The sequence below is a fragment of the Phascolarctos cinereus genome, unplaced genomic scaffold (assembly GCF_003287225.1).
Source record: "Phascolarctos cinereus isolate Bilbo 61053 unplaced genomic scaffold, phaCin_HiC Scaffold_5;HRSCAF=322, whole genome shotgun sequence".
NCBI classification, from domain to species: Eukaryota; Metazoa; Chordata; class Mammalia; order Diprotodontia; family Phascolarctidae; genus Phascolarctos; species Phascolarctos cinereus.
Genome location: NW_027555958.1, coordinates 242962746 through 242989614, shown reverse-complemented (window position 1 = coordinate 242989614; position 26869 = coordinate 242962746). Strand labels below are relative to the sequence as shown.

The window sequence follows — 26869 nt, the reverse complement described above, 5'->3', positions numbered from 1 at the left end:
TAAATGCCTCTTTCTTTCTTTCCTTGGTAAACACATGATAAATGTTTAGTTGAGTTGAGGGTTTCTGCAGCGGTCTGTGTTACAGCCAGTCCAGCCGTAAGTCTCCCTACAGTTGTTTTTGTTTTGTTTTGTTTGTTTTAATTTTTAGATCACCAGCTCCCAGAGAACAAGGAGGGACCAAGTGAATTTTCTTTTCTTTTTAAGATGCCCAGCGCAGTTGGGGAAGTTGAACACGTTCTTTAGTTGGTGGTGGTGGTGATAGATTCCATGAGGAAAGCCCACACAAGTGGACTCCTGCGTAAGCCTTAGCTGTCAATAGCAGCAGCACCACCACCATACATACAGTGGGAAGGATGCTAAATTTGGAGGATTTCAACAGATACGCGTGTGAAAGGAAGGCATTTCAATGTCAGGAAATAGCCTGGGAAAATATGCAAAAGCAGGAGAGGGCAAGAAGAAATTAGGGAACTCTCCAATCCCGCTTGGGTGCAATGTAGAGTGCACCATGGAGAATAGCCTGCGGAGGCCTTGAATGCCAGGCTAAGGAGTTTGTGTTTTGTCTTAGAGGCAATGGGGAGCCACTGATGCTTTTGAGCAGGGGAGTGGTGTGAATCACCTCTTGGTGGTTCAAGAAGCTCTTAACTTTCTCACTGGGGCCCATTGCCAGTCATCCTGACCTATGTCTTGCCACTAGACTCCAATGACTCTGGAGAAAGAGACACTGATGACAGCCCAGCCTCACTTAAATCCTATTCACTTGCAAGTCAAGACATCACCCTCCTGACATCATTGATCCTCTTTCAGAAGAAAGGATGAACAACAACTTTCTCCCTGCTCCCCTGCTCCCCTCCTCCATCCTTCATCCCAGTGGCTTTAACCCAACCCTCAGCCCCCATGCTTTCCACCTGGTTCCTAGGGCAGAAGGTCAGCTAGATGAGATAACCTAACTTAGCCTACTTCTCTAAACTGGTTCAATCCAATTTATCACAACCACGGGGTGGGGACTGGAGGGATTTTCAGACATTTTGTCATTTGGTGAGCAAGCTGGAAATGAAATGCCAGATCACAGCAAATGAGGGCTGATCACAGCTGGTCTACAGATACGTTAGTTTAGTCCCTGAGCCTTTGTCAGAGTACAGAGCACTCTGGGTTTTAAGGGGTGGAGAGGGGGTGGGCAGGTCCGTGACTCAACAGGCAGGTCCCTTGACTGAATGTTCACTATCCCCCATCCTTTTGCTCCCCCTGGGGATGCTTTGGAAGTAAATGACATAATCAAAGTCATGCCGCCCCCCCCAGCCCTGGATTAGGATAGATCCACCTCTCATTACAACATTCATTCTCTCATTACTTGTTAACCAATCAGAGTTGATTGGTTACCCTCAGGCTACCCTCAGGAACTCCCAAGGGCATACATCCATGAAGGATCTTTGGTATTTGAAAGTGTCACTGACCCCTTTTATTAATTATATGCTAGCATGATTAATACAATTATTAATTACCCCCCAAAAAGGGCAGAGCCAAAATGGTGGAGTAAAAGAAGGCACTTGCTCTATCCCTGAGACAGAAGGCCATCCTTCCCCAGGGCTAGGAAACAAGGGGACCTCAGCGCAGAGCAAATAGCAGATAGTACTATGAAAAGAGGGCTAGACTTTGGTTCCAATCTCATCTTTGAAGTTCACTACCTGTGGGAATCTTCTGGGTCCTCAGTTTCCTCATCTGTAAAAGGTGGGGTCCAGATTAGATGGCTTTTGAGGTCTCTTCCAGCTCTGGATCTTTGAGCCTATGAGCTCCTCCAAACCAAGATTTAAGGTCAGAAAGACTTCCTCTCACTGGTTTACAGGGTAGGTTCTGGGGTGGTGGTTAGGGAGACAGGGAGAAGAGTGGAAAGCCAAAGAGCTATCCCAATAAGAAGTGATAGGTAGGAGATCTGAATTGGGGTGTGTGTGTGTATGTGTGTGTGTGTGTACGTGTGTGCCTGAAGACAGAGGCAGGATATGGGGCAGAGGTGGGGGATGGAGGACAGGTGGGGAAGAGAAAGGACAGACAGGCCGAGGGGCAGCTGAAGAGCAAAGGAGACAGAGCATCTGTCCCTGGGGTCTGATATTGAGGCAGCCAGGCTCTTTAGGAGAAAGATGAGCCTGACCAGGGGGCCAGGTACTGGGGGCTCTGCTTTCATGACCAGGGAACTCAATACCCAGCCTCAGCCCCTCAGCGTCCAACTTCCTCATTTCTCAAGGAGACCCTGCTTCAGAGCTGAGAATTCTTCCCTCTTCCCGCTCACGCCCTCTTCACCTTGTCCTCTCAGCCTGCCAGGGGCTAGCCAGGGTCCTGACTCCTGCTCTGGAACTCCCAGGGCCAGCCTGAAGTCTGACTTCCCCTTAGGTAGGATTGCCAGACTTCCGGCTGAAAGAGAATGTAGTCTGCTTTTGTCCCATCTGGCTGACATTTTAAACAGATGGGATACCCTCATTCTTGTGTGTGTGTGTGTGTGTGTGTGTGTGTGTGTGTGTTTAAATTTAGGAATGAAATGAAGCAAAGTTTAATATTATTAGACTACTGAAGATTTTGTACTTCACAGGCAATTAAGGCTCTGGAGTTTAATAATGACAGTCAGCATTTATATAGCACTTTAAGATTTGCGAAGTATCTCATCCGATCCTCACAACAATCCTGGGAGGTAGATGTTATTATTATCCCCATTTTACAGATGAAGAGAATGAGGCAGACAAAGGTCAAAGTGACTTGCCCAGAGTTACACAGTTAGTGAGTGTCTGGGGCTAGCTGTGAACTCAGATCTTCCTGACTTCAGTTCCTACACTCTTAATCCACTGTCTCACCTAGTTGCCTAATAATAACAGCTACCATTTATATTCTAATTATAAGAGCTACCATCTATATGGAGGCAGCTAGGTGGTACAGTGGATAGAGAGTTAGGCCTGGAGTCAGGAGTATAAATAGGGAATTTATTGAGTTGATTTTTTTTTCTTTTTCTTTTCTTTTTTTCTTTTTTTTGCTAGGCAATGGGGTTAAGTGAGCTGCCCATGGTCACACAGCTAGTGTTATGTGTCTGAGGTCGGATTTGAACTCAGGTCATCCTGAATCCAGGGCTGGTGCTCTATCCATTGTGCCACCTAGCTGCCCCAAGAGAAAGAACCAAGTTTTCTTGATAATGAATGTCTCCAATAGCCAAGAGAGAGCACCAAACTTTTTTTTTTACTTTTTTTTTCTTTTTTAGGCAATTGGGGTTAAGTGACTTGCCCAGGGTCACACAGCTAGTAAGTGTCAAGTGTTTGGTCTGAGGCCGAATTTGAACTCAGGTCCTCCTGGCTTCAGGGCCAGGACTCTATCCACTGCGCCACCTAGCTGCCCCCCCCAGTTGATTTTTGAGCGCTTCATATGTCCCCAGCATTGCCTTAGGGGACACAGTCTAGTAATAATAGCTAACATTTCTATAGCACATCACAATTTACAAGGCACTTTACTAATAGCAATTGTTAGTGAGGGTGTTATCATCCCCATTTTATGGATGAAGCTGTCAAGTGACTTGTCCAGGGTCACACTGCTAGTAAGGGTCAGAACTGACTCAAGGGCTCATTCCACTAAGCCATGTGCTAAACGTTTGTTGGCTCATTAGCCCAAGGAGAATAGGTGGGGACACTCAGATCATTACATGCATTCATGGGACTTGGTGAAAGGGGCACAGCATGGCCTTCTCTCTGGTTGTCCCCCTTGCCTGGAATGCTCTCTCTCCTCCCTTCTGACTACTGACCTCCCAACTAAAATCACACCTCCTATAGGAAGCCTTCCCCAATCCCTATTAATTCCAGTGCCTTCTCTCCACTATTTCCCATTTATCCTGCATAGATTTGTTTGCACGTTGGCTCTCCCGTTAGATTGTAAGCTCTTTGAGGGCAGGGACTTTTTGTCCCTTTTGGTATCTCCAGTGCTTAGCATGTTGCCTGTTATGTACATAGTAGGTACATAATAAAGGTTGATTGATTGATATTGCCTATTGCCTGTGGAAAACAGAGGTCTTGACAGCTTGTGGTCTTTTGCCTGACTCCAGCCCATACTGCCCCTCTCATTCCATCCCCCAAGGCCAAGGCCAGGCAGAGCTAGAAGAGAAGTATGTAGATGACACAAGTACGTGGGAAAAGCACAAGGCTGGGGGTCAGGAGAAACTGTGTTCTTAGTCATAGCATTGCCGCTGACGTTGAACAGGGTCATTTCCTCATAGTGAGCCTCAGTTTTCCTCTTGGTAAAATGAAAGAGTTGGATTAGATGGTGTCCAAAGTCCTTTCCAGTTCTGACATCCCACTATTTTGGAACTTCGGGGGAAGGGAAGAAGTACACGAGCACCTTTCATCCCCTCCATTAGCAGCAAAACTAAGGTACAAAGCTCAGCTTTAATCCCCAGGGTAGCTGAGAAAGGCAGTGGGATCCTTTCCAGAGCAGTTTCCCTCACCCCAATCCTCTGCCCAACATACTTTCCTCATGTTGCTGACCCACATCTCTAAGTCTAGGACATTTTTGTACACATATATTCCTGGTTAGGAATTACATTTATATCATAGATTCATGTAAATATACATGGGTATCATGGATGTGTGCACTGCTTTGGCATAGAAGGGTGCCATGGATTTCTATTACTGATATAATGTAGATATCCACGTATCATGGATGTTACATGTGTATACTCACTATAGCATCTGTCTAAGACAGACTATTTGTTTACTCTTGGATCATATCCATCCAACTGCAGAGGATTACACATTCTGATTAGTAGACATTCTTCATCCACTTGGTTTTTCCTGTGTGCATAGTTAATCCAAACTCTTCAGTGATTTTTTTTTTGGTTTAGAGATATGATTAAATTTGTTTAGGTGAGGCAAGTTCCCTTACCCAGAAATATCAGCAACTGTTCTGCAACTTTGTCTTAGAAAATTATGTGGGGCACTTAAAGATTCATTGATTTGCCCAGGATTAGATAGCCAGTATGTGTCAGAGTGGTACTTGAACCCAGATTGTACTGACTCCAAGACTGGCTTTCTAACTATTATGCCATGCTGAGTGATTGTAGATATCATAACATCCACATTTGTGCCATTCTATGACAAATTCATATATATGTACACACACATAGCATGACTTTATTATATTACAGATGTCTACATACGTGTATCATACAGTGCATATTATAAATGTATGCACAACCGATGTGCCGTGGATTTGTGTTATTGATGCATTGCACAAATATAATGGAATTTTGTATTGTATATGTTTGGACATATAGGTATCATTGAACTGTATAACATTATTGTGTGTCTCTGTGTGTTTATCTCCTGGGTTTACATGCTAACTGGTCCATGAATATATGTGCATCATGAATTTTTGTGTTAAAAATACACATAGGAATAGATGCAAGTTGTGTTTTCATGTGTATATATACTTATATATAAGTATATATACACATGTGTGTATGTGTGTATGATGAAGATTGTAAAGAAGGGAAATGTAATTCATAGCTGAGCCCCTGGGAGACACACACACACACACCCCTTCTATGTGTAGGAACATGCCCATACACACGAGTACTATATAGATATCGATATATAGATATAGATATTTGTGTGTTTACAGATACAAGTGTGTACTATAGGTGGATTACACGTGTTATGTGTGTGTAGTTACATGTAATGTATACCATAGTCACATGGCATGTGCATACCCACAAGTATTCTGTGCTTGCATTTATAGGCATATTATATAATACTGTACATAGCTATACATATACAGATATGTGCTGTTGCTGTATATTGTGTGTACATACATTTTAATGCTATCCAATCCCAGAAGTCTTGGTGCAGTTTGAAACAGCTGAGTTTTTAATTGGTGACTATATATGTCTCTATAGATATATAGAAAAAGAGACATGCATAGCTATATATACATGTGTGTATATGCACATACACACATGGGCACGCTCAGAGATCTATGTGTGTATGCATGGACAGATACACATGACCATGTCAGGCAGTTGACTTGGAAATATTCTCTTGTGTGCTGAACACAGGTGTAGAAACATAGCAAAGAGTTTGGAGGAAAGATATGGGAGCCATGGCTGAACATGTGTGTCTTCACATACCTGTGCATACGTTTATATACGGTCTTTACGTATGTGCCTACGTGTTGGGGAATGGCAAGCCTGTGGTGGGGCGTGTAGCCATCTGTGACGTGTAGGGGACAGGTGTGTTCCCACGCAGATGGTGTATAGAAGGGTGTGTATGTGTGTGTGTGTGTGTGTGTGTGTGTGTGTGTGTGTGTGTGTGTGTGTGCGCGCCCAGTCTACACTGGAGGGAAACTGGATGTGCAGAGCATTGCCTAGTTGCCATGGAAACCAGCAGAAGGAGGTGGGTGGCTGGAGAAGGAGGGAGAGGCAGAGAGGGAGGCGGGCACAGAAGGAGAAGGAGGAGGGAGGAGGTAGGCAGGGAGGGGGAGAAGGAGAGAAGCTGGCTGCCTGTAGCCCTGGTACAACTGTCTCATCTCAGGCAGAGTAGAGGCAATTGCAGCACCCGGGGCTGCCTGCCTGGACGCCGGGCTCCCTTCCCCTGTCTGTGCCAGACGAAGGACAGGAGGAGGTCGAGAATAAACTCGATTGGCCCGTCGGTCCCTGGTCTCTGCCGGGTTTCGGAAGGAAGGCTGGCTCCTGCGCCCTGGCTAGGCCCAGGTAGGCACTCAGCTGGGCAGAGGGCAGACGCAGGGGAAGGGCTACAGGATGTGTGGGCATAATGAGGCTGTGGGGGGTGGAAGAGAGAGGGGCAAAGTCTGTCGGGGGACGTACTGAGAGAAGCCCAATAGCTTTTCTAGTCGTCCCTCCATCTACCCTCTACCCTTCCCACTCGGCTTCCCCCGTCTCTCCGAGGGAAGGGGGTATCCATATGCGCCCGAGAGGGCTCCAGTGCAGGACAGTCCTTATTAGCTAGCCCAGGCAGGAAGGGGAGGAGGCTGGGACTGGATGGTGCTCCAACAGAACCCCCTGGCCAGGTCCAGGGGCCAGCGCTCCCCGCGCTTTACTAACTCTGTCCCAGGAAATCCCAGCCTGCTGCAGTGGTAGAGGACTTGAAGGACCCCCAAGCTCAACCTCCTGGTTTTACAGAGGAGGAAACAGATTCTTGGTTCCGGACTTCCATACCCCCTCACCCCCAACTCCTTACATGTCCCCTGCTCCTCCATGCCCATGTCAGTGCTGAAATGCAGATGCTTCGTGGGGCTAGGAGACTGGAGCGGGTGTGTGTGTGTGTGTGAGTGGGGGGGTCATAGTCATGTGAATAGTCATGCTGTCACCCCACCTCCCCCTGCTACCCTTCCTAGTCAGAGGCCAAAAGGTACACAGCATGGGTGAAGAGAGGCCAGAGCAGAAGCGAAGGGCACTTGGTCACTGTTAAGACTGGAAGAGTTTCCTGATTTAGGGTTCTTCCTCTCCTGGTCCCCATACTCTCCTCCAGCCCCTTCCCCTTCCTCCCCATATATGGGGAGGGTTTTGATCTTCTTGGAATTAAAGGGGAGTGGTTAACTGTCGGGGATTTCCTCATTTTTCCTCTCTGCTCCAGGAATTCAGCATCTACCTCAGGACATCCCCGCCTCCTCGTCCCTCCTGAAGCCCTGTGAGCCATCTCTTCCCTCAGGTCCTTTACCACCCCTCTGAGCAAAGGCACGGCAGGCAGGGGATTCCTCTTTTCTACATCCAACTGATTGGATTAAAAGATATATGAAGTCCTTCCCAACTCGAAGGTCCTTTACCTGAGAACCCTTTCCTGTCCTGTGCCACCCCCAGCCCACACCCCTCCACCAAAGCTGCCATCCCCAGCCCCTCCTCTAGCCCTGCCTCCAGACCTGACATCTCCATCTTATGATCCAGGGCTGAGCAGGTGGACAAGTCTGAGATAAATGAAGTTGACCCCTGGGGTCAGAGTCAACACCTGGCCACAACCCTTGCTAATTCCTCCAGCCACACAGCCCCAGCCTCATAGTCTAGGACTCCTTCCGGCTTGCTGCATTGCTCTGAAAGATGATTGGGGTGGGGGTGGGGGGAGTGGAGAAAAGGATGTGCATTGCAGAGAGAGGAGGGAGGCAGCCAAGCCATCGGTGGAGGGACAGTTGGACTCATACCTTTGCACAGAGAAGGGCTGGTAGGGACTGCTGGGGGCTTCTGGAGTAGCAGAGGCCTTTAGGGCAGAGGGGTGGGGAAGGTACCTTGTGTCTATCTGATTCAGAGACTAGAGGAGTTGGGTGGGGAAGACTGAATTTTTTTTCCTGGATTAGAGTGGCAGAGATAACTGAGGGAGACTTCTGGGCCCTTAGCAAGCTAGTTGTCTTCCTAGTTCAGCCTAGTACATAGTAGGGAATCATTATCCCAAGACAGAGCGTGGATAATACATGTGTGCTGGGGTATGTATGCATATGTGTATACATGTGCACATGCAAGTGTGTGTGTGTGTGTGTGTGTGTGTGTGTGTGTGTGTGTGTGTGTGTGTGTGTAGGTGCCAAAGGATTTCCCATCTCCTTAATTTGTTTCGCCTGCTCTATTTGGCCCCTCAATGGGGGCTGCTAACATTGACGTCATGGGGGTGTTGCCATCTCTCTGGGCTCTTATTTCGGGAGAGACACATGGCACTAATTCCTACCTTTCCTGTGATGAAGAGCACAAGATTAGGAGCCACGAGACCACGGACAAGTCAATCCCTCTACCTGAGCCTCAGTTTTCCTATCTGTGAAATGAGGTCTTTAATGTCCCTTTCAGCTCTGATATTCTGGGATTCTCCATTCTATGACCTTTCTTGTACCGGAGGCTTCTTCAGGGCAGAAGAGCATATGTAAAGAGGCTGATGTGAGCTACCCAGGCCAAATTCAGGTTGAGAGGCCTAGAGATGGGCATGAGACCCAGGGAGACCTGGGTTTAAACTCTACCTATGTGATCAAAAGCAAGTAATTTCATCTCTCTGATCCTTGGTTTCCTCCTCTGTTAAATGGAAATAATAATAGTTATACAATGTCACAGGGTTGTTGTGAGTAAACTTTAGAAGGCTATAGAGACATGAGTTATCATGATTATTTTGGGGTGAAAATTGAAGAGAGGAGTGTCTCTCTGGAGCTTTCAGACTTGAGAACACCGCACAATCATTTCTTCCTTCACCTCCACTGCTCCCGTGGGCTTCACAGCCTTCCTCTGTCCCTCTGCCTCCACATCAGAGGAGGGCCAGGGTTGGGAGTTAACACTTTCCCAAGGGCAAAAAAAAGTAAAATTGCTGCCTTAATATTCCTTCTTTATTCTCCCCCTCTCTGTCATATTCTTTCACATCCAAAAGGATGACCCAAGTGAACAGAGGCAAGGGCAAAAGAGCCCAGCATAGCAGAGGGAGGGGAATAGAGAGTCCTCTTTCATGAATAATAATAATGAGCATTTATATTGTGCTTTATGGTTACAAAGCACTGGACACATGTTATCTCATTTGGTCCTTACAACAATCTATTGTCCCCGTTTTAAAGTTGAGGAAACTGAGGTTGAGGGAGATTAAGTAATTTACCCAGCTAGTAAATGTCTGAGGCAGAATTTGAACTCAGGTCTTCCTGACTCCAACTCCAGCACCACCTTGCTGTTCAATATCATAGCTCCTATGGGTGAGTAAAGCTTGGTGGCTGGACTCTGCATCAGCCTAGTCTGTCTTGGGCCTTCTTTGACCACCCTCTGGCACAGGACTGAAGGGTAGCATCCTTTAGTCAGGAGAATACTTTTTGGCATTCAAAAAGGCTGCAGCTACTCCCCATGAAGGAGAGAGGACTTCTAGGGCTGTATGGAACAACTTTTGGCAGGAGTAACTGGGGCCGGGACACTGACTTCTCTTCAGCCCTTCCACAGACCCTCTCCAAGTCTCTGGACCTCCCAGATGTCCTTCCCACAATCCGGGCTCATCTTTGCCGTGGACTTCTTCCTTTTCTCTCTCCTCAATTGTTCTTTCTTTCTTGCCTCCCTTTCTCCGTTTCTCCACTTTCCCTTGTTTCTATTCATCTTCCTGTTCCACCCATTCTTCTCTTTCTATGTGTTCTATATTTCTCTTTCTTTATCTCTCTCCATATAGCTGGCTTTTCTCTCTCACTCTGAATTTCAATCTTTCTTCTCTTTCTCCCAATCTCTGTCTGTCCTTCTCCTCAGTCTTTTTACTTCCTTTTTTTTTTCTTTGACTGTCTCTGTCCTGGTCCATATCTCCTAGAATGACTCTTCCTCTGTATTTGTATGCCTGTCTCTTTCTCTTTTACATTTTTAAACTTTTATTTTTAAATTAACAAGCATTTGTTTTCTCGCTTTCCTTTCTCTACATATTATAATGACAACAACCAACAAAAAAAGAAAAAACAAAACTCTTATAACAAATATGCATTGTCAAGGAATACAAAATCCCGTTATCAGCCATGTCCAAAAATGGAAGCCTCTTTATTTATTTACTTATTTTTGGTGAGGCAGTTGGGGTTAAGTGACTTGCCCAAGGTCACACAGTTAGTAGTGTCAAGTGTCTGAGGCTGGATTTGAACTCAGGTCCTCCTGACTCCAAGGCCGGAGCTTTATCCACTGCATCACCTAGCTGCCCCCCCTGCCCCTGCCAAATTTTAAGTCTCATCCTGCACTCTGAATCCATCACTCTGTCAGGAAATAGGTAGTATTCTTTATTATCAGTCCTCTGGAATTATGACTAGTCACTGCATTGATCAGAGTTCTTAAGTCTTTTAAAGTTACCTGTCTTTACAATGTTGTTGAATTTGTACAAACTGTTCCCTTGGTTCTGCTCATTTTACTTTGCATCAGTTCATGAAAGTCTTCCTAGGTTTTTCCTGAAACTGTCCTTTTCATCATTTTTTATGGCACAATAATATTCCATTACATTCATCTACCATGATTTATTCCATCATCCCTGGTTGATTGTCTCTCTGTATTCTTCCCTTATTCTGCTCTTTTGTTATCGTTCAGTCATTTCAGTTGTGTCTGACTCTTTGTGACCCCATTTGGGATTTTGTTGGCAAAGATACTGGAGTGATTTGCCATTTCCTTTTCCAGCTCATTTTCCAGATGAGGAAACTGAGGCAAACAGGGTTAAGTGACTTACCCAGGATCACACAGCTACAAAGTGTCTGAGGCCAGATTTGAACTCAGGAAGATGAATCTTCTTGACTCCAATTCTGGTGTTTTATCCAGTGCACCCACCACCTAGCTGCCCATTACATACTTGCCCATTACTAATACTACCGAATCAGTCTTTTCTACTTGTAAAATCATCAGCTTGGGAATAACCTTCCTCTCAATTTTGTGACCTCAGCAAATCCACTGGCTTCTTAGGGTCTCAATTTCCTTATCCATAAAATAAGGAGATTAGAATATTCTGAATAGAACAAAAGCCTTTTGAGGAGAGGGTCAGTTTTATTTTTGTCTGGGTATCTCCAGTACCTAGAACCGTGCCTAGCATAGAGAGCTGATAATGAAGAATACTACCTACTTCCTGACAGAAGTGATGGATTCAGGGTGCAGAATGAGACGTACATTTTTGGACATGGGTGATACGGGATTTTGTTTTGCTTGAGGATGCATTTTTGACAAGAGGTTTTTTTTCTTTTTTATTGGTGGTTGTTTATCATATATAGAGAAAGGCAGGAGAGAAAACATTTAATCAATGTTTGTTGATTCATAGGTGACTTCTAAGGTACCTTCCAACTCTAACATTATGTCATTCTGTGAGCTCCCATAGTGAGGAAAATGGGCTGACTGGGGCCCAGAGACAGTCAGTCAGTCATATGAGCCTTTGGGGAAATGTTTTGTCCAAGGTTACAAGGTAAAAGCAGAGCTAAAACTAGAATCAGTTGCCCTTTCAAAACTCTTTTAAATAAAGTATTTCACTTTATTCTTGCAAGAGCCCAGTGAGGTAGTCAGGCCGGAGCTTATCATCTCTGTTTTACAGAGAAGGAATCTGGGGCTTGGAGAAATGAAATGACTTACCCAAGGTCACATAGCACTCTATGAGAGAAGCAAAACTGGAAGCCAGGTTAATTCTGATTGTTTTCTACCTAGAGAGATATTTCCCAGTGGAAAAAAAGTAGGGGGTTAAGAGTGGGATGGAGGGAGGGAGCCAGAACGAAGGGACAACGGAGAAAGTTGGAGAGCTGTCCCGGTATTTGGGAGAGCAAACCTGGAGACGTGGGTTGGGAATATTCACCAAGACAAGAGATGGGCGTGTCCCATCTGGGAGTTTCCCAAGAGAGAAAGATCAGAGTTCATTGTTTAGCAGTGAGAGGGAGGAGAGTTCCTTAGGGAAGGACAGCTCACAATCAGCTAGTGGAGGAATTTCAGCCTGGTCTCACAACACAGATAAGCAAACAGAACTCTATTATAACTTTAACTTCTTCCCAGTTGGGACAGTCCTTGATAATCAAAGCCATTCTCTATTTCCCTAAAGCTGCTTCTCTATAATCTTAGCCCTGCTGAAAGCTCTCCAGTCAGGGCGCAGCATCTACCCCTCTAGAACGGTGTTTTCCTGTATTTGGGATCAGCCATTCTTGGAGGGACAGATTTCATGAAGGACCTTGATCAGGGAATGCAGTGACGGTGAGAAGGGGCAGCCCTGGACTGGAGGGTGAAAGGGTGCGTATAGTGTGTGATGTATGTGTATGGAAGGTGTTTCTTGGACTCAAGACCTAGCAACAAGGTAACAAGAAGGCTGAGATCAGAGCCTTTGGGAGGTTCCCAGGTAAACCACAGCTATAATGAAAAGGCTCCCAGAAGAGTCAGAAGTTTGAGATTACTTAGCCTGAGGAAGGAAATTGAGGGATAAGGCCCTAAGGTCTATCCCACTGTCTCTGAGTCAGGTTGCACCTAGCCCAGCAAAAGTATATGAAAACACCCCTATAAAGGAAACATATTCAGGTGCAGTGGACCAGGAAAAGCCTTCAATGCCAGTCAATTAACATTATGAGATCATAGATCTAGAGTAGGAAGGGCCTTTACATGCCTCCTAGTACCATTCCCTAATTTCACAGCTGAGGAAACTGAGGTAGATTGAGGATAAATGACTTGTCTAAGGACCCTCGGGCAGTAAGTATCAGAGAAAGGATTTGGACCCAGATCTTCCGACTCTTGAGCCAATGCTCTTTGCATTGTATCATACTGCCTTCCAATGAGTTCTTTAAAATTAAAGCAGACTTTTCTTGTGTCACAGGCCATTTTGGCAGTCTGGGGAAGCCTATGGACCCTTCTCAGAATCATGTTTTTAAATAATTGAAGGAAATGTTAAATTTCAAATAGAAGTTAGTAAAAATAAAGATGTATTTTTTTTTCCCATCCTAGTTTGTAGACCTCTATCTATCTGCGGGCCTAGGTTAAGAACTCCCGATGAGGGGGCAGCTAGGTGGCGCAGTGGATAGAGCACCTGCCCTGGAGTCAGGAAGACCTGAGTTCAAATCCAGCCTCAGACACTTGACACTTACTAGCTGTGAGACCCTGGGCAAGTCACTTAACCCCATTGCCTAGCAAAAAGCCAAAAACCAAAACTCCTGATGAAAGGACTTTAGGGTTGGGTGGAAAGGAAAGTGTGTTAGGGCTGGAGTCAGGAGCCCTGGGATGACATCCAGCCCCAACACTTTCCTGGTTGTATAACCCTAATGGAGTTTCAGTTTCCTTGTTTGTAAAGTGGGGCTAACAATCCTAGCAAAAGGCGGTATGACGTGGCAGAGGGGGAGGACTGGCTTTGGGGTCAAGTTCAAATCCTACCTCTGACAAGTTGTGTCATCATAGGCAATGAGTTCTCCATGTAGCAGGCAACTCTTTCAATCAATCCATCAATCAAGTTTTTATTAAGCATTAATAATGTGACAAACCCTTTGCCAGGCTTTGGAGATGCAAGACAGTGAAACAATCCCTACTTGTAAAAAACTTACTTTCTAACTGGCTCTTCTTGTTGTTCAGTCTTGTCTGCCTCTTCCTGACCCCATTTGGGAGTTTTCATGGCAAAGATACTGGAGTGGTTTACCATTTCCTTCTCCAGCTCATTTTACAGAAGAGGAAACTGAGGCAGGCAGGGTTAAGTGACTTACCCAGGATCACACAGCTAGTAAGTGTCTGAGACCAGATTTAAACTCAGGCTTTCCTCACCAGGCCCATCACTCTATTCACTTCACCACCTAGCTGCCCTATTTTGAAGTAACTGCATTGTAAAAATGTGAATTATTATTATTATTATTATTATTATTATTATCAATATAATCATCATTATAAGGAATCTTAGAGAACCATCTAATCTAAACTTCCATCACATGATAGGACACCCTGCTATATCATCCTTTACAATGGTCCTCCAGCATCTGCTTCAGCAGTAGGCACTTATGGGGTCTTTATTATTTGCCAGGCACTATGCCAAGTGCTGGGGATAGAAAGAAAAGCAAGACTAGCTCTTGCTTGCAAGGAGCTTACATTCTAATTGGGGAGAGAGGACACAACATGCAAATAACTAGGTTCATATAGGATAGTTCAAAATAGATAAGAGGCATTCTGAGAGGGGGTGGTATTAGAAGCTGGGGGGACTTGGAAAGGCCTCCTGCAGAAGGTGGGATCTGAGTTGAGTCTTGAAGGAATCCAGGGAAACTAAGAGACAGAGGTGAAGGAGCAAAGAATTCCAGTCCAAAGATTCAGGAGTTGGAGTATTGTGTTTGAAGAGTTTTGAGTAGATCAGCACTCTTGGGTTGTACTATATACATGGCAGGGAATAAAGTGTAAGATTAGAAAGGAAAGAAGGAATCAGATAAGAAGGTAAGAGCTTTAAATTTAAGTCAAACAGGGAAGTTTATATTGGATCCTGGAGGTCATAGGGGACCACTGGAGCTCATGGGGCAATGGGGTGACATGGTCTGCTTTAGGGAAACCACCTTGGCAAATGCAGGGAGGATGGATTAGAATAGGGAGAGATGAAGCAAAGAGACAAGTTAGAAGGCTATTATTACAGTCCAGGTGATAGGTAATGGTGTCCGTGTGAGTGGAGAAAAGGGGACATATATGAGAGATGTTGTGAGGGTAGGAAGGACAGGATTGTTTGGCAATGGATTTTACACGAGGGGTCAGTGAGAATGAGGAGTCATAGATGACTCCAGCGTTGGGAGCCTGGATGCCTGGAAGGATGCCAGTAATAAGGAAGTTAGGAAGAAGGGAGGATTTTGGGGACAAGATAATGAACCTAGTTCTGGACATGTTAAGTTTGAGATATCCAAAAGGCAGTTAGTGATGGAGCTCAAGAGAGGGATGAGGGTTGGAGGTATAGATCTGGAGATCGTTGGCATTAAGATGATAATTGAACTGATGGGAGTTGATGGAGCGCTAACGGGATAGTACAAAGGGAAAAGAGAAGAAGACTAGGAGAGAACCTTGGGGAACATAATGGGGATAGGAATAGATGAAGAATGAGCAAAGGGAATAGGAAATAGGAATAGGAATAGGTAAAAGGTAATAGGAAGAACTGGAAAGGAGTAATTGGATAGATAAGAGGAGAACCAGGAGAGAGCAATGTCATGAAAATTTAGAGAGAGAATATCCAGGAGAAAAAGGTGATCAACAGTGTTAAATCCCTTCCTCCCTCCTTCCTTCCTCCCTTCCCCCCTCCTTCCTTCCTTCCCTTCTTTCATTCTTTCTTCTTTTCTTTCCTCCTTCCCTCCCTCTCTTCCTCCCTTTCTCTTTTCACTCCTTTTCTCCTCCCTCCCTCCCTCCCTTTCTTCCTTCGTTCCTTCATTCTTTCCTTTCCTCCTCAGCTCCCTTGCTCTGTACTCTGCTCTTCTGCTAATTCAGCTCAAGATCACATTAGCCTTTTCGGATGATGCGTCACACTATTGACTCATATTGAGTCAACAAAAACTCCTTCATCTTTTTCGGATGAACTGCTATTAAGCCAGCTGATGGCTAAATAATCACGAACCTCTGACCTGGGGTCAGCCCATTCATTCCAGCCTTTTCATTATAGGTGTGGTTCACCTGGGACCCTTTCCAAGGTCGGGCTCCTTAAAAAAGGAAGAACTCATCCCTCCCATGGGGACACAGCTGCTTTTTAGGCAGCATTGAACCTACAGTGTACCTAGCACTGTACTTCAATACTTAAGGGAGCCATGATTTCCTTAGTGTGGGTCCCTTTTCCGTCCATGCCAATCCCTCCCACATTGCAATAGGTAGTCTGCATGTTCCCGTATAGCTGAAAAATTAATTACTCTGGGTCTAGACTGGTCATGAGCCTCTATAAACTTTATTGCATCATAGATTTAGACTGGAAGGGGTCTTACAGGTCATTTGGTCCAACCTCCTCATTTTAAAGATAATAGTAATAATAATAATAATAGAAGAATATCAGAATAGCAATAATGATCCCTCCTCCCCCCCCAAAAAAAAGGAAGGAAAAGAAAAAATAGCAGGGTCATTGAAACAGTTTTAAACAGGAATAAAGGAGAACAGAAGGAAATTCAGAAGGAAGTAGTCAAGGAGGATAGTTTTAAAAGCTATGTGTTGATTATTTTATATATATATTTAAAGAGTGGTATGGGAATGTTTTACTTTTTATGTAGAAATGCTCCAGGTTTCTTTTTTAAATGTTTGTTGGGTTTAGAATTTCTAAAAATATGCATATATTGCATTTATATCCATATATATCTATATTCATGAGTTCAAATCTAGACTCAGACACTTATTAGCTATATGACCCTGGACAAGCCACTTAATCCTGTTTACCTCAGTTTCCTCATATGTAAAATGAGTTGAAGAAGGAAATGGAAAACCACTCCACTATTTTTGCCAAGAAAATCCCAAATGGAGTCACAAAGAGTTGGACATGACTGAAGAATGACTGAACAACAATAACCACAAAAATGTTTTTACATCCTATTTGGGATAACAACCCTTTGAAGTGTGTGCTATTATTACCCCCATTTCACAGATTAGAAAACTGGTGCTAAGAGAACTTAAGTGATTTTCCTAAGAACCTATAGGCATTGTGGCAAATCTGGGATGTGAACTCAAATCCTTTGACTTGGGCTACTATCCAGAGCTCTTTCCACTGTGACACATTCTAGGCAAAGCATCCTTCCTTTGTCCATGACCTGGATGCCAATGTTGGATTGAATCCTTTTCTGCCTTTCTAAAAACTCTCAATTGTCCCAAAATTTCTCATAAAAGATGTAGTCAAAGGAATGGAGTAGAAAGGAAAATTCACCAGATCTTTATGAAAGCCCCTCCCTTTCCCTAGCACTCCCTCAAACCCTTCCCCCTCCCCCCGCCCCAACTGGAATCAACAAACTGATAGTTTGACGACAAGTTAGGTGCCCATCTGTTCCTACAGTTTGAGGTCTTGGGATGTGGGGGTGGGTTATAGTTCACAAACCAGTCAGAGTAATAATTAAGTCAACAAACCATCATTTCAGTATCACACATGGGAAAGAATAAAGCCTCTGTGAGTGGGGGCAGAGGCAACCAGGAAAGTTGCCAGAACCTTGGATGAAATGGTCTTCAAGTGATGACAGGAAGAAAAAGTGAGGCAGTACTTGCATGCTATTATTATCTCCAGAACCTGTGGCAAATAGAGGTTAAGTGACTTGCCCAGGGTCACACTGCTAGTACATGTCTGAGATAGGATTTGAACTCAGATCTTCTTGACTTTGTGCCACCTAGCTTCCTCTTGTAGACAGGATGAATTGGAGATAATTGTTGAATTAAATTGATTGAATTGAAACATTGAACTAGTCCTCATACTTAATAGGCTCTCTGACTATTGTTTTTGATTATTTTATTTTTTTTAAAAAATATTCATTTTTTACTTCTTTTGAAATTTTGATTCCAAATTCTTTCTCTCCCTCCAGCCTCTCTTCCACCCATTGAGAAGTAAACAATAAGATATCCACTATACATGTAAAGTCACATAAAACATATTTCTATATTAGGCACATTGCAAAAAAAAAATTTTAATTATGCTTCAATCTGCACTAAGAGTTCATCAGTTCTCTCTCCGGAAGTGGACAGTATTTTTCATCATGAGTCTTATGGCACTGTCTTGGATCATTGTATTGATCCATTGCATTGATAAGCCTTTCACAGTTGATCATCCTTACAGTATTGCTGTTAACATGTACAATGTTCTCCCGGTTCTGCTCGCTTCACTTTGCATGAGTTCAAAAAAATCTTCCCAGGTCCAAGGAGCTTTCTGAGGTACATAGCATCTCTTTGAGGAGACTCCATCTGGAAATGCCATCTGCAGGGTGTTCAGGACACCCTCTTCCTCTAGGGACCTTATCCACCATGTAGACCTTCTTCTAGATGGTTTCCTCCTTCTAGATATGACATTCTTTCCTTTCCCAAAGTGTCTGTGGCTGCCATAGCTCCTTTCCCTCATGATAATGCAGAGTTAGAGCCCAGCTCTGCTTTTTAGAGTAGCATTTCATCTCCCTCCTGATCCTGTCTCTAAGATTTTCTAGGGAAGGTCTGGCTCTGGACCAGCTTCCTGGCTTCCTTGGATGACCTTCAGGTCTTAAACCCTCAGAATCCCTACTTCTCTCCTTTTTCCAAGCTGTTTGTATGTTACTTCTGCTCTGTCTTCTGCAATGAGGGATTTGGGAATCATCAAAAGATCATAGAATCATAGATTTAGAACTTGAAAGGACCTCAGAGGGCAGCTAGGTGGCACAGTAGATATAGCATCTGGAGTCTGGAGGACTCATCTTCCTGAGTTCAAATCCACCCTCAGACACTTACTATGTTGACCCTGGACAAGTCACCTCACACCTGTTTGCCTCAGTTTCCTCATCTGCAAAATGAACTGGAGAAGGAAATGGCAAACCATTCCAGTATCTTTGGCAAGAAAACCCCAAACGGGGTCATGAACAGTCAGACATGATTAAAACAACAAGAAGGACCTCAGAGGTCATCTAGCCCAATGCTTATTAAACTTTTTCCACTTGAGACTTTCAGTGCTTTTTAAACTGTGGGTCACTGAATTAGCTCAATCCTCTCATTTTACAGAGGAGAATAGTGAGGCTCAAAGGTAACGTGACTTGCCCAGGGTCTCACAGAGTAAGTGGTAGAGCTGGGATTGGAACCAATAGCTTCTAACTCCCAAAACAACATCCTTTCTACTCCATGGCTCTGCCTACCAAGATTGAAAGGAAGAAGGGAATTTAAAGACAGCATGATACATACGGAGATCTACCCTCCCCTTACTGGTTCTAGAATCAAGAGTACTGGGGTTCACATCTTGTCTCTGTTCCTTACCACCTTTGTGGACTCAGACGACTCATTTACATTCTCTGGGCCATAGTTTTCTTGTCTATAAAATGAGGAAATGGAACTGCATGATTTGAACGGTTTCTTCTGGCTCCAAATCTAAGATCCTATAAGCTCCCCCTCACCTCTCAAGGGAGGAAACTGAATCCTAGAGAGGTTAGGTGTGCCCAAGGTCACACAAATAGTAACAATGCACGGTACTTACATGCATCAGGAAAGGTATCCTATGGTGACGCATGGTCACCATGTTGAACACCCTCCACCAGTTACAGAACAATTTTGTGGCAGGTTATATTTTCCAAAGTGCTGCTTATTGAAAACATTTCCTCCTTTGACAACCTTGAGAGCCAAGGGCTGAAGCATTTTACCCATTTTACAGGGGTGAACCCGAGGTTCACGGTGATTTGTCCAAAGTCACATGGAAAGTTAGTGAAGAGCTAGAACAGGACCTTGGTCTCCTGTCCATCAGCCCTTTTCTTTTTCTCCAAAGAAAAGTTTCTTCTGTTTTTTTTATATATCTTTTTTTTAAATGGGGCCATGGGGCTAAGTGACTTGCCCAGGGTCACACAGCTAGTGAGTGTTATGTGTCTGAGGACAGGTTTGAACTCAGGTCCTCCTGAATCCAAGGCTAGAGCTCTATTCACTGTGCCACTTAGCTGCCCCTAAAAGTTTCTTTTCTTAGGCAGTCTTGGCTAGACCTCAGGTGGGCTGGCCTCCCAAAGATAAGTTCCAGTTTAGTGAGAGGTAAGGAACTCAAGCTCATGCTGGAGGAGAGTGGGGGCAGGGTCTTAGTTCTGGAAGGGAATTTAGAGATGGCATGGTACAATGGAAGGAAGGCCTTTTCACTCACAGCCCATGGGCCTTAGCTGTGGTTCCTGATGAAGTCATGGGCTTAATTACCTATGTGACCTTGGGGAAGTCATACTCTTTCTAGGCTTTTGCTTCCTCCTCTATCTATAAGTGTTTGTGACTCTCTGACTGTGCCCATCTCAGGTCCTCAGCTGTGTTTCTGATGGGGAACTCAGTTAAAGGAGGAAGGTAGGCAGAGAAAGGACTCGGGACAGGAAGAGGGCACAGCTACACCTTTACTTGGTACCATGTGAGATATAGTTCTCTAAAATAGCCCATATCTCTGAACTCCACTTTCTACATCCTCTCCTCCTACCCCTCCAACACTGCTGCTGTTGTCTGCTGAATGTTACTGTCAGTCATGTCTGATTCTTCATGCCCCTTCTCCCCATGGATCATATCATGCCAGTACTGTCCATGGAGTTTTCTTGGTACGGATACTAGAGTGGTTTGCCATTTCCTTCTCTAGAGGCAAATAGAGGTTAAATGACTTGTTCAGGATCATACAGCTACCTACCTAGTAAGTGGTGAGGCTGGATTTGAACTGAAGTTTTCCTGACTCCAGGTCCAGTGCTTTATCCACTGAGCCATCTCTGCAGGCCTAGGCATGGACAAAGATCCTCTTCCCCTTAATTCACTGGGACAAAGTTAGGGAAACTGGTGCAGTGGGTAGAGCTTGGAATCAGGGATATTCATCTTCCTGAGTTCAAATCTGGCCTCCGACACTTACTACCTCTGTGACCCTGGGCAAGTCACTTAATCCTGTTTGTCTCGGTTTCCTCATCTGTAAAATGAACTGGAGAAGGAAATGGCAAACCACTCCAGTATCTTTGCCAAGAAAACTCCAAATGGGGTCAGGAAGAGTCTGAAATAACTGAAATGATAGAACAATAACAGCTAGCAATTACATAGAGCCTGTGAAGGTTTGCAAAGCACTTTATTTGCATTAACTCATGTACTCCTCTTAACAACTCTGAGAGGTAGGTGCTATTATTATCCTAATTTTTTTTTTGGCAAGGCAGTTGGGGTTAAGTGACTTGCCCAGGGTCACACAGCTAGTAAGTGTTAAGGGTCTGAGGCCACATTTGAACTCAGGTCCTTCTGACTCCAGGGTCAGTGCTCTATCCACTGCACCACCTAGCTACCCCTTATTATTATCCTAATTTTACAGATGAGGAAACTAAGGTAGGCGGAGATTAAGTGACTTGCCCAGGGTCATACAGCTAGTCAGTACCTGAGGCAGGGTTTGACCTCAGGTCTTCCTGACTCCAGGTCCAGGTGGGCCCAGGGTCAGAGAGCCAATGAGTTACTGAACAAAAGCGTCAGACCTAAAGGTTTGTGTCCTGTTTGGGGCCTCACATTTTGATAAGGACTTTGACAACTGGAGGGTGTTTAGTATGGGAAGGGTTACTAGAAATCATGCCCTGGGCACATCTTCTTGAAGGAACTGGGAATGTTTAGCCTGGAGAAGAGAAGACTTAGGGGAAACATGGGAGCTGTCTTTAAATATTTGGAGGGCTGTCCTATGGAAAAGAGAGGAGACTTGTTTTTCTTATTTCCAGAGGGCATGACTTCTAGAGCCCAGTAACAGTGGATGGAAGTCGAAGAGGCAGGTTTTGTCTAGATGTCAGGCACAGCTTCCTAATAATCAGAGCAGTCTTCCATGGAATCATCTGCCTTTAGGGATAGTGGATCTCTTCAAGCTGAGGCTGGAAAAATCACTTGGGACAGGAGAGAGGGGATTCCTGTTCAAGTTCAGTTAGATGAGATTTTACAGCTGAGGAAATTGAGGCCCATATAAGAGAATGATTTACCCAAGTTCTCACCATGAATCAGTGACAGACCTGAACCTCCTAACTTTTAGGCCAATGCACCTTTTTTTTTAAGCCAATTATGCCACTATTTTTGCTGGCCACCTAGGAAAGGCATAGTTCCTGAAAAGCATTCTTCTAAAGACCCAACCTCACCACAAGGGGTTATGAATGGTTGGAGGAGAAGAGGTATGATCAAGGATCTCTGGTTACAGCAATGAGGAATTACCCTGGAAAGAACACAGGACGTGGGTTTGAGGCCTGCCATTGCCACGTGCCAGCTGTGTGACCTTGAACAAGTCTCTTTGTGGGTCTTGATTTCCCCATCTGTAAAATGGAAGACCTGGAGTCAGGACCCTGTGGTTCTATGCTAGTCCGTGCTTTTTTGCTCCTCCTGAGCCAGAGACAGGCTGGACTTTAGCCCTTTATTCTGTCTTGTGGTCTCCCACTCTAACCACATCCAGTGACTAGATCCTGTATTTTCTAGGTTGCATTCCCGCCCGTCTGCCCATGCGTACGCTCTGTCATCTGTTTACAGGGGAAGGTTCAGGAATGCCAGGACCAGACAGAAAGACTTTGCTGGTCATCAACGTAGACAGATCAGGTGATTATCTCAGGGTGTGCTTTGAGAGTTAGAATGCTCTAACTCCATCCCAAGCTCACCAACTCAGCTGGATACGGGCCCATCATTTTTCAATCAGCCCTCCATTTGTTGTGGGGTGAGTGAAATGGTGGAAAGAGCCCTGTATTACAAGAACATAGACAGAGTTAGAAGGGATCGTAGGCAGGCAGACAGTCAATAAGCATTTATCAGGTACCAAGTATATACTGGTACCATGCTAAGAGCTGGGGATACAAAGAAGGGTGAAAGACAGTCATTCTCTCAAGGAACTCACAGTCTAATGGGTGAGATGACATTCAAACAGTTATGTACAAACAAGCTATAGACAGGATAGATAAGATCATAGGGTGATATTTCTAGAACTAGAAGGGACTTCAAAGGTCATCTAATCCAACACCTTTATTTTACAAATGAGGAAACTGAGGCCCAGAGAATGACTTACCTAAGGTCACATAGCTGGTATAAGACTTGCCTGAGGTAGCCAGGTAGTAATGAGCTAGGGCAGGATTTGAATCCAGATCCTTTGACTCCCAAGTCTGTACTCTTTCTTCCATACCATATTGGGCTAGAAGCCTGGAGATCTGGGTTCTAGTCTTCCTGTTGTCACTAATCTGCGTGTGTAACTTGGTGCAATAAACTTCACCCTTTCTGGGCCTCACCTGCATGATGAGAATCACAGTTCCTGCTCTCCCTTTCTCAAAGGGCTGCCCTAACAATCAATCAGTTCATCAACAAGCTTTTTTTTTTTTTGGTGAGGCAATCGGGGTTAAGTGACTTGCCCAGGGTCACACAGCTAGTGAGTATCATGTGTCTGAGGCCAAATTTGAACTCAGGTCCTCCTGACTCCAGGCCCAGTGTTCTATCCACTGCACCACCTAGCTGCCTCTCAACAAGGATTTATTAAGGAATAGAAACACAAATAAAAATGAAATAGTTCCCAAGGAGCTTACATGCTACAGAGAGAACAGCATGCAAATACAGAAATATATAAAATATACACAAAATAAATATGTGATTTTTTTTTGAAGGGAGAGAGAAGGCATTAGTATCTTGAGAGGATCAGTAAAGGCTTCGTGTAAAAGATGGTGAATAAATTAAGCCTGGAAGAAAACTAAGGATACTAAGAAGTGATGTGTAATGGGATTGGATTCTAGATATGGTGGACAGCAGGAGCAAAAGCTAGGCAATGGGAGGAGATGAAGGGTACGAGGAAAAGTAAGACGGCCAGACTGCCTAGGCTATAGAGTAAAAGAAGTGGTGTAATAAGGTTGGAAAGGTAGAAAGGCACCAAGGGTTGGAAGGCTTGAAATGCCAAACAATACAATTTATATTTGTCCTAGAGGTAATAAGGAGCCACTGCATTTTATTGAGTAAGGGTGAGACGTGGTCGGACCTAGGAAAATCATTTTGGGAGGTAGGTGAAGGATGGATTAGAGTGGGGAAAGACTTCAGGCAGAGAGACCAATCAGAAGGCTATTGCAATAGTCCAGACGAGAGGTGATAAGGGACTGGACTGGGATGCCGGCTGTGTAGATTGGGAAGAAGAGAATGGAGAGGGGAAAAGTTGTGGAGGTAGAAATGACAAGATTTAGCAACTGACTGAGAGAAGGACTGTAGTGTAGTTGATAAGAGAGGTGAACTTGGAGTCAGGAAGACCTGAGTTCAAATCCCTTTTCAGACACTTAATAGAGGTGTGACGTTGGACAAGTGGCTAAATTTTTTCAGACTCAGTTTTCTCATATGAAAAATGGGGATGCTAGTAATATAAACCTCATAGGGTTGTTGAGAGGATCAAGTGAGACATTATTACAAATGTTAAATTGGCATATAAATATTAGGTATTATTATTATTATTATTATTATTATTATTATTATTGTAGTGAATAAGAGTGACCATGAGGTTTTGAATGTGGGTGCCTGGAAGGATGATGGTGCCTTTTGGTAGAGGGGATGCAGAGCTAGGTAGCACAGTGGATAGAATGCCAGGCCTGGAATCAGGAAGACTCATCTTCCTAAGTTCAAATCTGGCTTTGGACACTTATTAGCTGCATGACCCTGGACAGGTAGGTCATTTAGCCCTGTTTGCTTCAGTTTCCTCATCTATAAAATGAGCTGGAGAAGCAAATGGCAAAGCACTCCAGTTTCTTTGCCAAGAAAGCTGCAAATGGGGTCACAAAGAGTCAGACACAACTGAAAAATGACTCAACAGCAAATGTTGAGGGAAGATAACAAGTTCTGCTTTGGACATGTAGAGGAAATTGCAGAGGCTGGTAGGATTTAAGTTTGAAATGTCTATTAGGGAGGGAGATGGAGAACTGGGTATATGGATCTGTGAGTCATCAGCATAGAGGAAATAATTAAACCCACTGGAGCTGATAAGGTCACCAAGTGAGAGAGTGAGAAAAGAGAAGAAAGCCCAGACAGAGCCCTTGGGCTACATCTGCAATTAGGGGATCCCGCAAAGGAGACTGAGGCATGCTCAAACAGGTAGAAGGATCAAGGGAGAGCTGTGTCAGGAAAACCTTGAAAGGAGAACATATCGTGGAAGAGAAGGTGATCGACAGTGTCAAATGCGGCAGAGAAGTCAAGAAGGTTGGGGATGGAAATGAGAGCGCCATGTTTCAGATGAGACAATAGCTGTGCAGGAACCTTATTTGGCTCTACAGGTAGAAAGTATTAATAAGAATATGATATTTCAAAAGTTCTTATTAACCATTTACACCTTATTGTGACTGAATTTATCTGATCCTTTCCTGTGAAGATTTTAGAAGGATCCCAGAGCTTACTGTCCTTGGTTTTGCTGCTTGGGACGTATGGAAATCTCTCAGGTTATGAGGGGGCAGATAGGTTGGGAAGTCAGATGGGATGGGGCATCTCCTTGACTTCCCGGATTGAGCGGAGTTCTCATGAGGTCCTTATTGGTCAGTGCTTTGTGGCAGAGGGAGATGATAATTTGGCAACTGAGCATAGCAGGCAGCAGTTGGACTGCCAGCAATATGGAGTGATGAAAAGGCATTTTATTTTGAATCAAGGGACCAGGTTTTAGATCTCAGCTACTTCTGTGATATAGGGCCAAGTCATTTCTATTTTCTGAGACTCACTTTCCCTGGAAAATGAGTGATGTGGATTAGATGAGCTCTAGCAGTCCTTCTGGCTCCAAATTCTGTGATCCTATAAACAGGTCTTGCAGCTCAGGGTAGGTTTTAGCTGGACACAGGCCTCACTCTCTGAGGCCTAGTTCTGTTCCCTTTCTAGTTGGTTTGCCCTGGAATTCCTGGGTGAGGGACGGTGATGAGCTTTCTCTGTGTGTTAAGAGGCTAGCAGAGGATCTGTTGAGGGTGGAGGAGGAGTCACACAGTCTCTGCCTTGCAGAAACTTGCAGGCTAAATTGGATAGTAGGGTGCAGACAGACAGATCAAGGGCAGATCAACACACAGACAGCTGAGCAAATCCTGGCTGATCCGCTGGCCAGAGGAAGGCAGATGAACATTTTCTAAGAGGAGGGTCAGGTCTGGCAGTCCCTGCTTAAGGGAAGAGGGAAGGAGTGGGAAGTTCAGGGCTTGTGCCCCTCGTTGGCTTCGCCAGGGACAACTGGGACATTGGCAGAACCACGTTGTAGCTGAAAGGGGCGAGGGGGAATTGAGTCTGTAATAGGGGGAGCACGAGGAAGATAGGGCCATCTATACACCGAGGGATCCCAATAAATTCCATTCAACAGATAGTTATTAATTTCCTACTGGGTAGCCAGGCACTGAGCTAGGCAATGGGATACAGAGATGGACAATGACATAATCACTCCCCTTCAAGATTTCACGACTTTAATAGGACTACAACATGTCCACAGATAAAGTAGAATACAAGATAGATTGTAAGAGAAACATGGGGAAGTTCCAAAGTGTTCTACAAGAAATGTGAAAATGGAGAGGTCACTTTCAGGAAGGGTGGTAGTAATCAGGAAAGACTGTGAGGAAGAAGAGGTTAAGCTTTTAAGGGAAAAGAAACATTTGGATAGGCAGAGCTGGGGAGAGTGCGCTGACTGTTGTACAGAGGTTTACACAGTACAGGGGAAACTGAGGAGAAGAACTGGGTGTTTCAGCTGCGCCGTGGAGCTCTACTACAGAGGAGGGAGGTGGGGAGCCACAGGGAGGTGGTATCTCTTAGCATCCAGCTGGGGCCGGGCAGGGACACCCTTGCCAATGGGTTGGGATACTGAAAACGGGAGTGGGGGAGGGAGGATATTCATAGACTGGC

At 44.6% G+C, this 26869-nt stretch overlaps 1 protein-coding gene across 3 annotated transcripts in view; it reads left to right on the top strand.

The window, feature by feature from the left end:
* Positions 1-26869, top strand: part of PACSIN1 (protein kinase C and casein kinase substrate in neurons 1) — a 108024-nt gene that overhangs the window by 62711 nt on the left and 18444 nt on the right. Inside the window, exon 1 of one of the 3 annotated variants that reach the window (XM_020999541.2) lies at positions 6479-6727. The exons of 1 other annotated variant lie outside the window; for it this stretch is intronic. The gene's annotated coding sequence lies outside the window, so the exon portion shown is untranslated. Of the gene's footprint in view, positions 1-6478; positions 6728-24912; positions 25285-26869 lie in introns of those variants that run through there. One more of the 3 variants, XM_020999542.2, reaches the window with a different exon arrangement.